Source organism: Saimiri boliviensis, chromosome 6 (genome assembly GCF_048565385.1).
Source record: "Saimiri boliviensis isolate mSaiBol1 chromosome 6, mSaiBol1.pri, whole genome shotgun sequence".
Classification (NCBI taxonomy): Eukaryota; Metazoa; Chordata; class Mammalia; order Primates; family Cebidae; genus Saimiri; species Saimiri boliviensis.
The window spans coordinates 35,119,121-35,134,083 of NC_133454.1; the positions used below are offsets into that span (position 1 = coordinate 35,119,121).

A 14,963-nucleotide genomic window follows, 5' to 3' on the forward strand; every position below is an offset into this window, starting at 1 on the left:
GTGCCATTCCATCTATGTCATATCTCTACTGTTGCTTTTATAAACATAAAATTACTCATTTGAGCCATGACTTGAAAAGTTTATAAATTAATTTAAAATAAATTTGCCTCTGTAGTACTCTTCTAAATGGACATTTTTAGTTTTAAAAGTCTTATTACAATGTTCTAGCTCAATACCAATATACTTCACAACAGTTTATTTACTTAACATTAAGGAAAAATGTCTGTGCAATTATATATGCAAAAGTAATTCTTAATTCTCTCATATTCTTGAAAGATAAAATGTCAGAACTCAAAGATCTCATAAAATGGTATTTGCACTCAATTTCTAAAGCAGTGGTTTTCAATTTTTGACAGCATGGAGACAGCAAAACTATATCTATCTAGATTGGAGAAATACTCCAAATTAATATAGTGTATTGATCTCTCCCTGATACTGTTTTTTTTTTTTTAATGAATGTGACTAAAGAAAATGTTTGGGTTTGAGATCACTTATTCCCTTTTTTCCTCTCTAACAGTTACAAGTCTTCACGTTATTGAACCTAATATTGATACACCTCCTCCCTCTTGCAGAATGATTAACTCTCAAAGGAAATTTAACGTTGTAGGAAAAATGATAATTTTCTCTTTTCTTTTGCCATTTTGTAAGAAAATCATGACTAGCTTCTGGCCATGACAAAAGTTATGTCAGCATCATTATACAACACCTGTGAACCGTGTGAAATGGAAGGGCTTTAGAGACAGCACTAAGTATATAACTGAAAAGTTTCTATACAGTATTAAATGCACTGCTCAATCCTCTGAAGTAAAGTAAATGGCCTGCAGCAAAGTCTGAAGAATGCTCTGCAATGGCCTGAATATAGTGACATGAGAGCTGGCGTGGAGGTATTCAGTTATGAACTCTCTTTGCTTCTAAATATTAAGCCTACAGTTGCTTGCACTTTTATTTCTGAGGCATTTTGAGCTCATTGTGCTGAATAGTTGTACTTTCTATGCTTGATTGACATTGCAGAAAATATTGATCCGAGTAGTGGGTGAACTTACTTTCTTTTAAAGAAGTGCTCATCACATGGCATAAGTCTCACTCAGCTCACTCAGTCCAAAGTGTCAGAGAATCGCACTTTTTAACAAAAATCTTCTATTTAATTTAAAGCCAAAACTATAATTTAAAATCAAACTCATATAATAATTTAAAATCAGAATTTGAAGTGTAGTATGAACATTTTGTTTCTTTAGAATTGGTTTAGAAGAAAAATCCGACAAGCTCAAATTAATGAGCAAACCAAAAAACTCCAAGAAACCACTGTAAAATAAAAATGTTTTCCTAGTTACTGAATAGTATCAAAATTCCCTGGAAAAGGAGAGTTTATTTTTGCAAATCATATTTTCTCATGTGTTCTTCTATACCTGTTCTAATATATGGTGGCAATTTCCATAACCCTCCCTCGCTAGATCCACCTCTACTTGCTCTAGGAGAAGAGGCTTGCTCTCAAGACCCAGACCTTTCAGAGACTTCCCTTAACTCCCCAGGATTGTGTCTGCTGCATCAATACCAGGGAGTAGTTCATTTGTTACTTCCTATATTTTCTCTTCTGTTTTGCCAGATCACCATCTCAAATTACTTGCAGAGAACAAGTTTATTGGACAAAGGGTACAAAGTTTCAACTATGCGGGATGAATAAATTCTGGAGATCTAATGCACATCGTTATGACTGTAGTTAATAGCACTGTATTGTATACTTGAAATTTGCAAAGAAAGTATACAGTGTTCTCACAAACACTCCTTCCCATGCAAAAAGGTAACTATGTGAAGTGATTGATATGTTAATTAACTTGACTAATCATTTGACAATGTATATTTATATCAAAATTATATTGTATACCATTAATATATACAATTTTATTTATCAATTCTACCTCAGTAAAGCTGAAAAAAAATTAGAAGAGGTTTATTGAAGGATTACAGGTTTTCTGAATCTTGGCCTGTCTCAAAATATCTTTATCCTACCATTTTATTGATTGAGAGTTTCCCTGGTGATAGACTTAGGGCTTGAAATTAGTTTTGATTCTCACTTCCGACCTGCTTAGTGCTCTGTGATGTCAAAGTGTCTTATTTCTTTGCTATGTCCTCCTCTGTGAGGTCTTGCAACTCTCATATTGTTTACATATCATTAGGAAATTTTACAGCCACCTTTGGTTTTCCCGAGTTTGCATAGAAATGTCCTACATTCCTCTCCACTGTGGGTTTTAACTAATACAAATATACCTAATGTGGGTTTCCTCTGGGATTGTGCAGGTAGATTTGTTTCCAAAAGATTTCTTTCTGAGTGGAAAGTGTGCCTGGGTAGAAACTTTGTACAAGTGGGTGGAATGTGTACTGTCAGGCTTCACTTTAGGATGCATAAGAAAGGACCCTAAGGACAGGCTGTGCGGCAACCCCCATAACTTGAGTATTAGAATGATTCTTCCCATAAAAAACTTTTCACTTTTCCCAGATGGTCCCAATGTAAGCAAGTAAAAATCAGCTGCTTTGTTTTGTGTTTTTGTTTTTTGCTCTGAAAAAAACTGGGCACCCTGTGCTCTACAAGCCAAAATAAGAGATTCAATTCGTCAATAAATTTCCCTGTTTTGTACCATGATTTTTTTCTACTATTAATGTGTGACTTTTTAAGATTTTTGAGAAAAGTTCTTACCCATTTACTACCTTAGCCGGAGCTAAGTATACCTTCTGTTGCAATTTCCAGAGCTTTTGTCTTGTATTCTACCGGGTTTGCAAGTTTTCTATGACTTGTTGAGTCTCTTTCACTAAAATATCTTTAAGAAAGTTAATCAAATATTTTGAATAACAATTTAAAGTGGTTTCATTGTAATATTATTATATAATTTTAGCAAAATGGTAGAATCGTTTGTAACTTTTTTTTTTTTTTGGCCACAAGATTACTTCCATATGTGACAAATAAAGTAAACCCCAAAAAGCAAACAAAAACCAGCATTCTATCTTGGTTTATTATTTCATCAATAATATCAAATTACTGCCATCTATAAAATGGATGTAGTAATTATAATTTGTAATTCTGCATGCATAAAATAACATTAAAGTGAATAAAAATAATTTTTATGGCTGCTAGTCTTATTCACAAGCAGTATTAAAACAACTTTTATTGTATTCTAATTATTTTTATTGGCTTTTTGAAAATTTACAGGTGGTATTAAAATATAATGACTTGTCAATATCTGAAATAGGAACACATGAAGTCTTTTGATGAATAAAATTAATGTGAATTCAATAATTTTAACGCAAATAAACTGTTTGCAATATTGTACAGGCAGCATCTGCAGCATGTACCACATACAATAATTATAGTAGCAGCTCTCAAAGGACTAGAGCACTAGGAACTGTACTGCACCAATCTTAAATTGGGTAAATTAATCCTCAGAGGAGTCGGGTACCACATTCTCAAGTAATCAGTAATAATTATATCATATTGCTGAAGCACACTCCAAGAGCTATGGTTTTCCCTACCTGCTGGATTGCCTGCAATGTTTGAAATTTGTTAAGCAGTGGCAGAAATTCAGGCCCATGATCAGTGGAAACCCAAGAGATCCAAATACATGGGTAACATTACTACTGTAACAAGGTTTTTCTTCCTATTATTTTTTCTTTTGGTTTTAACTTTATGTTTTATAGTAGATGAATTTTGCCAGTAATACATTTCTACACTTTGATAACAAATACTTTGAAGAAGTGTTTAAAGAATTAAAAACATGAAAAAATAATTTCGCTTATAACAAAATACCAACATTAAATAATTTTGATAAAAGGGCTTACTTAGCTGGTTTACACTATTCCTCTAACTTTAAAAAAAGTAGTATTTCAAGTAGTCTACCATGGCTGTGTACATCTTAGCATTTTATAGAAAGTATGTATATAATGAAATACATCTAAACGTTGCCTACAGTAAGTAATACTAAAGACTTGGATTGATGAATTTAGCTCTGCTTTGAGTTATTTCAAATTTATCTTTATTAATAATTATGTCCTTCCCAAAGCCATTGAATAATGTTAATTAAATCTCTGCTTAGTTTCACAATTGTGTTTAATTAACTCAATCACTTTTTTAAATGTAACAGGCTTTAAAAAGAACCATGTATTGACAGAATGTTTAATGGCAAATTGTTAGCTGTCAGATTTGGTCCCTGAATGGTCATTGGGTGTGTGAAAAAGCAGAAAGCATCAAAATCATAGCATTTATAAACAGGCTTTATAGCTTAAGAGCTAAGTGCATGCAATTCAAATGATTTTCATTCTATATTGGAAGGGAGTGATCCAGTGAGTTTAATGGTGTATGTATGATATAGAAGCTTTTCAATAGAGGCAGAAATTACATTTACAGTGACTTTTCTGTGGCTATTTGAAACATACTTTTGTCTAGGCAAACCTTAATTTTTGGCAATGTAAAAAGTACCCTGAGGTAAATATGGACTTTACTCCTGCTTATGAGAAAGTTAAATTAATACCCTAAGGATTTGTCTTCTACAAAGAGTCATACTTATTACAAAGCCATTATAATAATATATACTTTCTTGAACAAATCTACAATCGATTTACAAACAAGATTTCAATTTAAGTTCACTTCCCAGAACATTAGAAAGTAAGCTGTTTGTATTGCACTGTTTATAAACACACAATTGATTCCCAATTTATCTTTATTTTAGGAAGAGATAATACATCCGCATTATTTTGTTTATTCTAGGAAACTCTCAGTTTTCAAATTATCAATTAGGCAAGGGGAGTGGGATTCAGACATAAGGACATTATAATAATGTCAATCAAAAACAATTTATTAGCAACTAAGAAGGCAGCTTTTAAAACTTCTGACTTTCAAAATAAGAAAATGTGATGCCTTATGAAATGCAAGAAGGTTGTTGAAATAAATTTGACATAAAATGCTTTGCTTATTAAAGATTAAGAGAAACAACTCTTTATATTACAGAAATAAAATGATTACTGTTTATTGAGCATATACGTCTCACTTTGCAAGTCACAATGTAGAATAGAGGCCTATTTAATGTGTTGTTAAAATATATTTTAATAATGTTGCAAATCTGAAATTTAGTTTAATGATATTTAACCTTATTTTGCTGTGAATTAATGCTACAGTGTACATTCAGTGCATAAAATATTTCAAAACTTTCCACCTAGAATTTAATAAGGGAGAAAAAAAAGTCTGTGGAAGAAACTATGTATATTGAAGGACTCAAAGGCATGAGACGTGTGTTAGGCCATTCTTGCCTTGCTGAGACTTGGTACTTTTTAAAGAAAAAAGGCTTAATTGGCTCATGGTTCTTCAGCCTGTACAGGAAGCTTGGTGCCAACATCTGCTTCTGGGGAGTTCTCAGGAAGCTTATGATCATGGTGGAAGGCAAAGGGGGGTCATTGGGGAGTCACATGGCAAGAGCAGGAGCAAGAGAGACGGGAAAGGTGCCACGCTGTTGTAAGCAAGTAGATCTTGCATGAACTAACAGAGAAGGTACTCACTCATCACCAAGGGGATGACACTAAGTTATTCAGGGATCCACCTTCATGATCCAATACCTTCCACTAGGCCTCACTTCCAACACCGGGGGTTACATTTCACCAGGAGATTTGAAGAGAAAAAACATCAAAACCATATCAACATATTTATTCACTTTTCTTAGTGTTTTGTCTATGTTGTGATTAATATTATTATTAATGAATAGATAGCAAATTCTAGATCAGAAACTAACTCCAGACTTAGTGTTTCTGAAGTACATTTTTGCTATAGTACCATGCATCTAAGAATCCAAACTTTAAGTATTTTACATGTAGACTAAATACATGAGAAATAGACTGAATCATAGCATGATTATGTGAAAACGGGTTAAACAACTACTTCTCTAGTAATATAAGACCTATCAGCTTTTCATTTGTGATTTGCCTGTAAGCCTATTGCTCCAGAGTCTGAACTCCAAAGTTGACAACCTTTTCAACCCTTCAGAAAAGACAATAATGTCTTTTAAAAAGGTTTTATATTTGCTATTTTCAATTATCAATGTTATTGAGTTGGAAATAACACCAACTTCAAATGTTGCAAACAAATATCATCCTGGAAATATTTTTTTTGAAAAATAAAATTTTCCCCATTCCTGTCTTCCATTATTCTCATTTTAGTACCCTAACCTTCCTTCTCAATTTTTGCAATATAGTACATCATATCATAACATTTAGAATATTTATATGATGTATGGGATATGGAAACTGATTTTAGAGATCATTTAGGTGGGGAAAGAAAATGTGTATTACTTGATGTGTTAACTCCAGTAGCACCTGCCTCTTGGTCTAAGTAGAGAAAAATTCAGAGGGAGAGCTGGCTTAGACTCAGCAGAAAAAGGTCCCCCTAAGATGGCTTATCTATGTTAAAGATTGGGCAGTAAGAATGGTTTATATGATTAGGTATCTATTAGTTCATTTTTTCTTCAATTTTACATAATATATGTTGATTTCCTATTCCCCTGTCCAAATATCCTCAAAAAATTTAAAATATAAAAATACTTTAACATAATTTTTGTTTAAATTAAATTCAGTGTATACATTATTATGGCTATGTAATTGTTATATTTAGCTGTCCCACATAGAATCATATGATCACATGTTATTTCTTGGACAGTTTTTTGTTTTTCTTTTTCTACAATTAATAATTGCCTAACATTTTATCCTTGATCATAAGCTCTAATAGGGCAGATAGTATTCTTTGTTTGGTTCACTGATGTATCCTAAAGTGTCTAGTACAACATATGTTTTTGGTAGAAACATATTTAAAACCAGTAAATATTCATCAAATTAAAATAATTGCTTTTCAAAGCTCTACAAGAACTGTATAATTCCTGTCTATATAATCAGTCATGCCAGCCAGGATTTTTTAATTCTGTAGAATATTTTAGGGTTTTATTTTTATTTGTTTAATTAAATTGCTAAGAGAGAAGTCTGGAGTGTGAAGGTCAAACCTAGAGGTGATACAAAGTCGTAGCCTAAATTCTGATCTTAGCTCTGTCACTAATTGATTATGTCTGAGGATTCTGAGCCCCTGTTTCCAAAAGGGTTAAAAACATTGACCTAGCATTGTCTCCTACTATTCAGCTTAGTGCCCTAAATCCAGAGAATGCTATTTAATAGCTCTTTTAAAATCTTCTTGCATACAGGTTTTTATGTTCTCAGAGTATTATATATTCTGGTTTTTATCTATTTATTTTTATGTATTTTTTTTCTTTCTTTTTGAATAGTTTAAGTTCTGAGATACATGTGCAGAACATGCAGGCTTGTTACATAGGTATACATGTGCCATGGTGGTTTGCTGCATCCATCAACACATCATCTGCATTAGGTATTTCTCCTAATGCTATCCCTCTTCTAGCACTCACCCTCTGACAGGCCCCAGTGTGTGATATCCCCCTCCCTGTGTCCGTGTGTTTTCATTGCTCAGTTCCCACTTATGGGCCAAATGGTATTTTTGGTTCTAGATCCTTGAAGAATCACTACACTGTCTCCTACAATGGTTGAACTAATTTACACTCCCACCAACAGTGTAAAAACGTTCCTATTTCTCCACATCCTCTCCAGCACCTGTTGTTGCCTGATTTTTTAATGATTGCCATTCTAACTGGCATGAGATGGTATCTCATTGCAGTTTTGATTTGCATTTCTCTAATGACCAGTGATGATGAGCTCTGTTTCATATGTGTTTTGGCCACATAAATGTCTTCTTTTGAGAATTGTTTGTTCATATCCTTTGCCCACTTTGTGATGGGGTTGTTTGTTTTTTTCTTGTAAATTTGTTTAAGTTCCTTGTAGATTCTGGATTTTAGCCCTTTGTCAGATGGGTAGATTGCAAAAAATTTATCACGTTCTGTAGGTTGCCTCTTCACTCTGTTGAGAGTTTCTTTTGCTTTGCAGAAGCTCTTTAGTTTAATTAGATCCCATTTGTCAGTTCTGGCTTTTGTTGCCATTGCTTTTTGTGTTTTAGTCATGAAGTCCTTGCCCATGCCTATGTCCTGAATGGTATTGCCTAGGTTTTCTTGTAGGGTTTTAAATCGTATATTTAAGTCTTTAATTCATCTTGATTTAATTTTTGTATAAGGTGTAAGGAGAGTCCAGTTTTGGTTTTCTGCATATGACTAGCTAATTTTCCCAGTACCATTTATTAAGATAGGAATTATTTTCTCCACTTCTTGTTTTGGTCAGGTTTGTAAAAAATCAGATGGCTGTAGATGTGTGACATTATTTCTGAGGCCTTGTTGTGTTCCATTGGTCTATATATTTATTTTGGTACTAGTATGTTGTTTTGGTTACTGTAGCCTTGTAGTATAGTTTAAAATTAGGTAGCATGATGCCTCCAGCATTGGTTTTTTTTTTTTTTTTTTTTTTTTTTTTTTTTTTTTTTTTTTTTTTTTTTTTTTTTTGCTTAGGATTGCCTTGGCTATACCAGCTAACTCTTTAGTTTTGTTTTAATTCTTTGAGACACATGACTGTCACCTAAAGCCCTCTATAACTCTCCTCCTAATTGGACAGTTTTTTTTTTTCTTTTGAGGCAAACAATCAAGATATGATCTTAGAATGTCCCTTTGTATTATCTTTGAGATTTTTTTGCCTCATTTTTCTATAAAATCTCTACTTTCTTGAATTGCACAATAATCTGTTTACTCACTTGTTTTTGTTTTGGCCAAGTATATTTTTTGTTACCTACTATGAAAGGACACAAAGATAAATGTTTTTTGGTGTGTTTTGCAATACTATATGTCTAAATCTATCTATATAAAAAAGTGGCTAAATATTAAATTCTAGCTTAGCCAAACCTTTTTTTTTCATTTTTTGACAGTTCTCATTTCCAGTAGTACTTTTGAAAAGTCTGATGCCATTGTGATTCATATGTTACATATTTTCAGATATGACTTTCTGATCTACAGATCTTGTTATTTGAAAATATCTGTTCTACAATTCTGAAATTTTTCCCACTACTTATTTTCCTCTAAAATAGCTTTTCTTATTTGGAAATAGTCTCACTTCACTTAATTATGCAATTTTCTTCTCTTTTTCAATCTCTTATTTTAGATTCTTATTTTTTTTTTCCTACTTTGTCAGAAAACTTCCTCAGCCTTTTCCCCAACAGTTTTGTTTAATTTTTTTTTTTTTTTTTTGGAGATGGAGTTTTGCTCTTGTTACCCAGGCTGGAGTGCAATGGCACGATCTCGGCTCACCGCAACCTCTGCCTCCTGGGTTCAAGCAATTCTCCTGCCTCAGCCTCCTGAGTAGCTGGGATTACAGGCACACACCACCATGCCCAGCTAATTTTTTGTATTTTTTTTTTAGTAGAGACGGGGTTTCACCTTGTTGACCAGGATGGTCTCGATCTCTCGACCTCGTGATCCACCCGCCTCGGCCTCCCAAAGTTTCATTTTTTTATGCTGTCGTATTTTCAGTTTTGAGGCTTGGATTCTTTACATATCTCTTTTTAATGTTTTCATAACATCCTGTTCACTTCTTCGTGAATACTTTATATGCTCATATACCAGTAAAGATATTTATCCTTTTTAAAAAAGTTATCTTCTGGTTTAAGTGTATTCTTTGACTTCTTTCTTTCCTTTATTTAGTATTGTTTGGGTTTCTTTTTAGTTAAAAGCTTTCAGAGATAATTTGTTTCATACTTTAGAAATGATACATACTTTTAAAATGAATTTTAAAAAGAATGCCCATTGCAAGTACTGCGTTTTGGTACAACTTTCCAGTCAGTACAATTTATTGCTGTATGATAAGACAATGAACCTTTTTATTTGACGGGAAATCTGAATTTCATAAGGCATTTGTTTTCTCTCAGGGTAGTTTAGTCTCCAGAAGGAATCCTCCAATTGCTTGCCAGGGCTGGGATGTAAGTTGGGTTGCAAATGTTCTGGGAATAAAGCTGGGAAGATAGCAGAGCATGTCGCGATGTTATGTAAAAATTTACATATAGTGCCTATGATATCAATGGTATGCTTCAACTCTGTCCTCGGCTATACCAATCTCAACTGAGTCCAGAATTTTTACAGCTCAGTTTTTCCTGACAGTATAATTCTAATCTTCAATATGGGTTGTAGGGGAAGGTGCTTACGATGATTTCTAAATATTTCCTATACATCCTTTGACTGTTTTCACTATCGATAACTACTCTTATACTTCCAAGTTGTTTCTGACCTTCTGTGGTTTTTCTGCTTAAACTGTCTCACTTCTTATTTACTTCTCTTAGGTTCCTGCCCAACTTTTTGAATTTGTTCCATCTTTACAACTTGTACATACATGAGCCTCCCATCTTCTAAATTGTGCTGACATCTTATCACTGCCCACTCTTTATTGTATTTATTCTTTTCTATATAAGTTTTTAAAATATTTTGTTATTTTGGGGAATTCTGAAACTATCTGTGATCAATCTTATCATAATTTCCTAAAAGTCTTTACACATTAAAAAGTTTTAAATATTCATGAGCAGAATGATCACACTGCAAACATGATTAGGGAACTAAAATATTAAATATTCACAGTATTCAAAAATGTTATAAATGAAGCTCCATGTATTAACTGATTTATCGGTAATTACATACAGGCTACATAAAAAATATATTCCCTGAGAATTGGCTCTTTCCTCTGTAGAATTTTAATTTTGTTGAGAGTAGAACTATTGTCATGTAGCACTTAAACATAATAAAAACCAGAATGTAGTAAAATGCTAAATTTCATGATTTAGTCAGAAGAGCCATAAAAGTTTGGAAGAGGCTAAAATGAAAGTATTAGAGAATCTCTCGGGTGACTTTCCTGCCTTGGTGACATGTGTGTCTGGTTTGTTGCATACTTCTAAGATAGTCTTTGAATGATGCTGTTGTCTGCCTAACAACTGGAATCTATTCAATCAAAGATTATTTACTGAAGTATGAGGCAGAGATCTATCTTTTACATAATTCTAGACATTCTTTTGAATATTTCTACCTTGCTGAGAATAAACAAGTCCAGTGCTTTATTTTAAGAACAAATTTGAGAACTCAAGTTGATATAAAGATGGATAATGTATTTGACTAAAATTTTTGAATCCTACCATGTGTGTCATTTTCTCTAGTTGATATGAGCAATTACAAGAATAAAAAATTGCAGCTACTGCTAAGAGCAGAGGCACGGGCAATGAAACAAGCTACACTTACTTAGCATAGTAAGTATGACAGCAGAGAGAAGCACACCTGAAAGTGATCATGAAAGAAAGGAAGTCAGATGAAGAAGGGGAAAATGTAGTTGAACAAAGGAACAAGCTTATTCAAATACATAGAGTCCTGAGAAAACATGGAATTGGGGGGAAAAGTATTTAAGGGTGACTAGAGATTGGGAGTTAGAGTTAAAACTAAACCAGTCTGTGAAAAGAACTTTCAGAAAATTAAGTTACCAAAAGATTATATATATATATATATATATATATATATATATATATATATATATGGTCTAATGTAAAACTGTGTAGTATAATGGAGTTTTTACCTAAACTAGTTTCCAGAAAATGTAACCCTATTATTTGATGAACATTGACAAATCCTTTAATAAGTGTAATAAATTTATTGTTTATAATCTTTTATTTTCCTTCCAGCTTCAATTTCATTGTTAAGATGTTAGCCATAAGAACATGGCTCAATTGGCAAATATTTTTGAAATTTCAGACACTTCTGCACCTCCCTAGTAATTTGATGGCTCTTAACCAATCTGGTGAAAACTCTTTTTTCCCACCCACACTGTAGAATGTTTTACACATTACACTCAATGTAAATTCACTCAATCTTCAGCCAGGCGTCCCCAAACTGCGGCCTGCAGGCTGCATGCAGAACCCTGAGGCCATTTATCCGGCCCCCCGCCGCACTTCAGGAAGGGGCACCTCTTTCACTGGTGGTCAGTGAGAGGAGCACATTATGTGGCGGCCCTCCAATGGTCTGACGGATAGTGAACTGGCCCCCTGTGTAAAAAGTTTGGGGACGCCTGCTTCAGACCAACAAATAATTGTAGGTTTTGTTAAGTCACTGAGCAAAGAAATCCAGTAATACCATAAACTTTAATCATCATCTAGCTCAGCTTACCCTCTTGATGTTTAAATTCTCTCCACAATATTTCTGCAAGTGGTCATCTTTACTAAGCTTAAGTATTTCAAGTGATACTCAAGTAGGTACTCTTAGATAAGTCTATGATTAGACTGCTCTGACTGACAGTTTTTCTTGTATTATTCCTTTGGTCATAGGACTAATTTTCATATCATGAAATGAGTTTAAAAAATGAAATAAAAGTCATGAAGATAGTGAGTTTCCAGTGCCTAACCAAGTTTGTGGCTCCTTGGCACCCAGAAAGTAACAGTAATTATTTTCCTTTCAATTACTTGAGAGTTGAAATTAAACTATACTTACAAATTTAGGCTTATCTTCTCAGTGTACAACATCTCACATTTCTGTGATTATGTCTCAGCTGAGATGTTATTTAGGTCCACTAAAATTTTATTTTGTTCTAGTTGGTTTTTTATCACTCTTAGAATGTGGAAAAATCACTATAGAGCTTCAAACATGGAAACACAGAGAGCAATGAGGAGGTTGCTGACGTCATCCAGGAAGAGATATAAGAGGTTTGGCTTGGATAATAGCTGAGATGAACCAAAGAAACAAATAGATTTGGGAGAATTGGGGAAGTAAAGTTCATAAAACCTCCTAATGGCTTAGAGTATAATTGAAACACGGTAAAAGGACTCAAGATGAACTCCATACTTGCTTTGAGTAGCTGATGGGAATGTGGTAACATTTACTGAGATGAGAAAGACGCTGGGGAACAAATTTTGTTCTGGAATTTTTAAGTTTGGAATGTCTCAAAGATATGTAACAGGATATCTTAATTAGGATATTCTCTGAAGTTGACTAACAGAAAACCTATTTTCTTTTAAAATCATAATCAGTACCTCGGAAAGGCGGCTAGTCATTTGGAGAATTGTACCACATTTTCCGTCAGTTTGCCCTCCTACTCCTTTAGACCGGTGCTTTTCTGAATTAATGTGAATGCAAATCACTTGGAGATCTTGTTCAAATGCAGGTTCTGAAAATCTGGTGAGATACTTAAGCATCTGCATTTTTTTCATTTTTCACTTTATTATTATTAATCATCAGTGTATAATAGTTGTATATATTCATGAGATGCATATGATGTTCTGATATAAGAATACACTATATAATGATGAAATCAATATCCATCACCTTAAGAATTTATCATATATCTGTTATAGAAATATTACAATATCATTATTTTAGTTATTTTAAAATGTACAATAAATTGTTGTTAACTATAGTCACCCTATGATACTACTGAGATGTAGATACTTTTTATTCTACCGAACTGTATTTTTATAGCCCTTCTTCCCCACTGTCCTTCCCAGCTCTTAGTAACCATCTTCCTACTCTCGATCTTTTATCTTTATAAGTTCAATATTTTTTATTCAGTTCCTACATGTAAGTGAGAACATGTGATATTTGTGTTTCTTTGCCTGTCTTATTTTATTTAACATAAAGGCCTCTAGTTGCATCTGCGTTGTTGCAAATGACAGGATTTCATTCTTTTTTTAAGACAGAATAATATTTCACTGTGGATATGGGCCATATTTCCTTTACCCATTTATCCATTGATGGACGCTTAGGCTAGTTCCATATCTTGGCTAATGTGAATATTGCTGCCGTAAGCCTGGGAGTCCAGATATCTCTTTGATACACTCGTTTCATTTCTTTTGGAAATATACCCAGCTGTGGGAATACTGGATCAAATGGGTTTGCTGGATCATATATTTAATGCTCTCCTACTTATTTTTTCTGTGTATTGAAATGAATATGGATTAAATACTTAAATCTAAGACCTGAGACTATGAAACTACTAGAAGAAAATATTAGTGAAACACTCCAGGATGTTGGTCTGGGCAATTATTTATTTAATGAAACCTCAAAAAGCACAAGTAACCATAGCAAAAAAGGACAAATGGGATCACAAAAAGCTTCAGTTAAGCAAAGGAAATAGTCAACAAAGTGAAGAGAGAACCCAAAGAGGAGAAAATATTTACACACTACCCATCTGACAGATGATTAATAATAAAAGCATATAAAGAACTCAAATAATTAAATAGAAAAAATATGAGTAAAATATGGGTAAAAGATCTGAATTAGACATTTCTTAAAATAAGGTATACAGATGGCCAACAGTTAAATGTAATAATTCTCAGCTTTACTAATTATCAGAGAAATGCTGTTCAAAACAATAATGATCTATCATCTCACCTCAGTTAAAATGACTTTTATTCATAAGGCAGGTAAGATTGAATATAAGCAAGGATGTGGAGAAAGAGGAACCCTTGTACACTGTTGGTGAGGAGATGAATTGGTACAGCCACTGTACAGCACAATATGGAAAACACATTTTTTTTTTTTTAATGCTCATAGGTGACACCAATGCTATAGATCCTCAGATGCACTTTGAGTAGCAAGGTCTGAGTTAGACAACTCTTTCCCACTTAAACTTGCATCCCTGCTGTTCGTTCCTCACTCTCAGCTGAGTGTGTCTTACTGTGCCTTATTTCAGGAGAAAATAGAAGAGAAGAAGAGAATTTCCACATGCTTGTACCATTAAATCTACCAACCCACTCATCTAGTAGGTTTTCTCTCTTTTAAAAATGGGCTTTTATATAAGGCCAGTCCTTCTGCTTATTTGTTAGATTGCATCCCCGCTCACTTTCTCAAAGGCATCAATCCCATAATTGCCACCTCTTTTCCAAGCATCGTACATTTTTACATTTTACTGAATCATTCTTTTTAGCATAATTAACATGCTAATATAAACCTTAGCTTAAAATAAAAACAAAAAAGTTTTGA

General features: G+C 33.4%; 1 protein-coding gene and 1 long non-coding RNA gene across 4 annotated transcripts in view; one reads left to right on the plus strand and one right to left on the minus strand.

Moving 5' to 3' along the window:
* CNTN5 (contactin 5) overlaps positions 1-14,963 on the plus strand; it is a 1,375,758-nt gene that overhangs the window by 182,860 nt on the left and 1,177,935 nt on the right. The window lies entirely within an intron of this gene.
* The window catches only part of LOC141584812 (uncharacterized), a 252,608-nt gene continuing 246,061 nt past the window's right edge, over positions 8,417-14,963 (minus strand). For both annotated transcript variants that reach the window (XR_012518010.1, XR_012518009.1), the window contains exon 2: positions 8,417-8,478. This is a non-coding gene — a long non-coding RNA (uncharacterized LOC141584812). The remainder of the gene's footprint in view (positions 8,479-14,963) is intronic.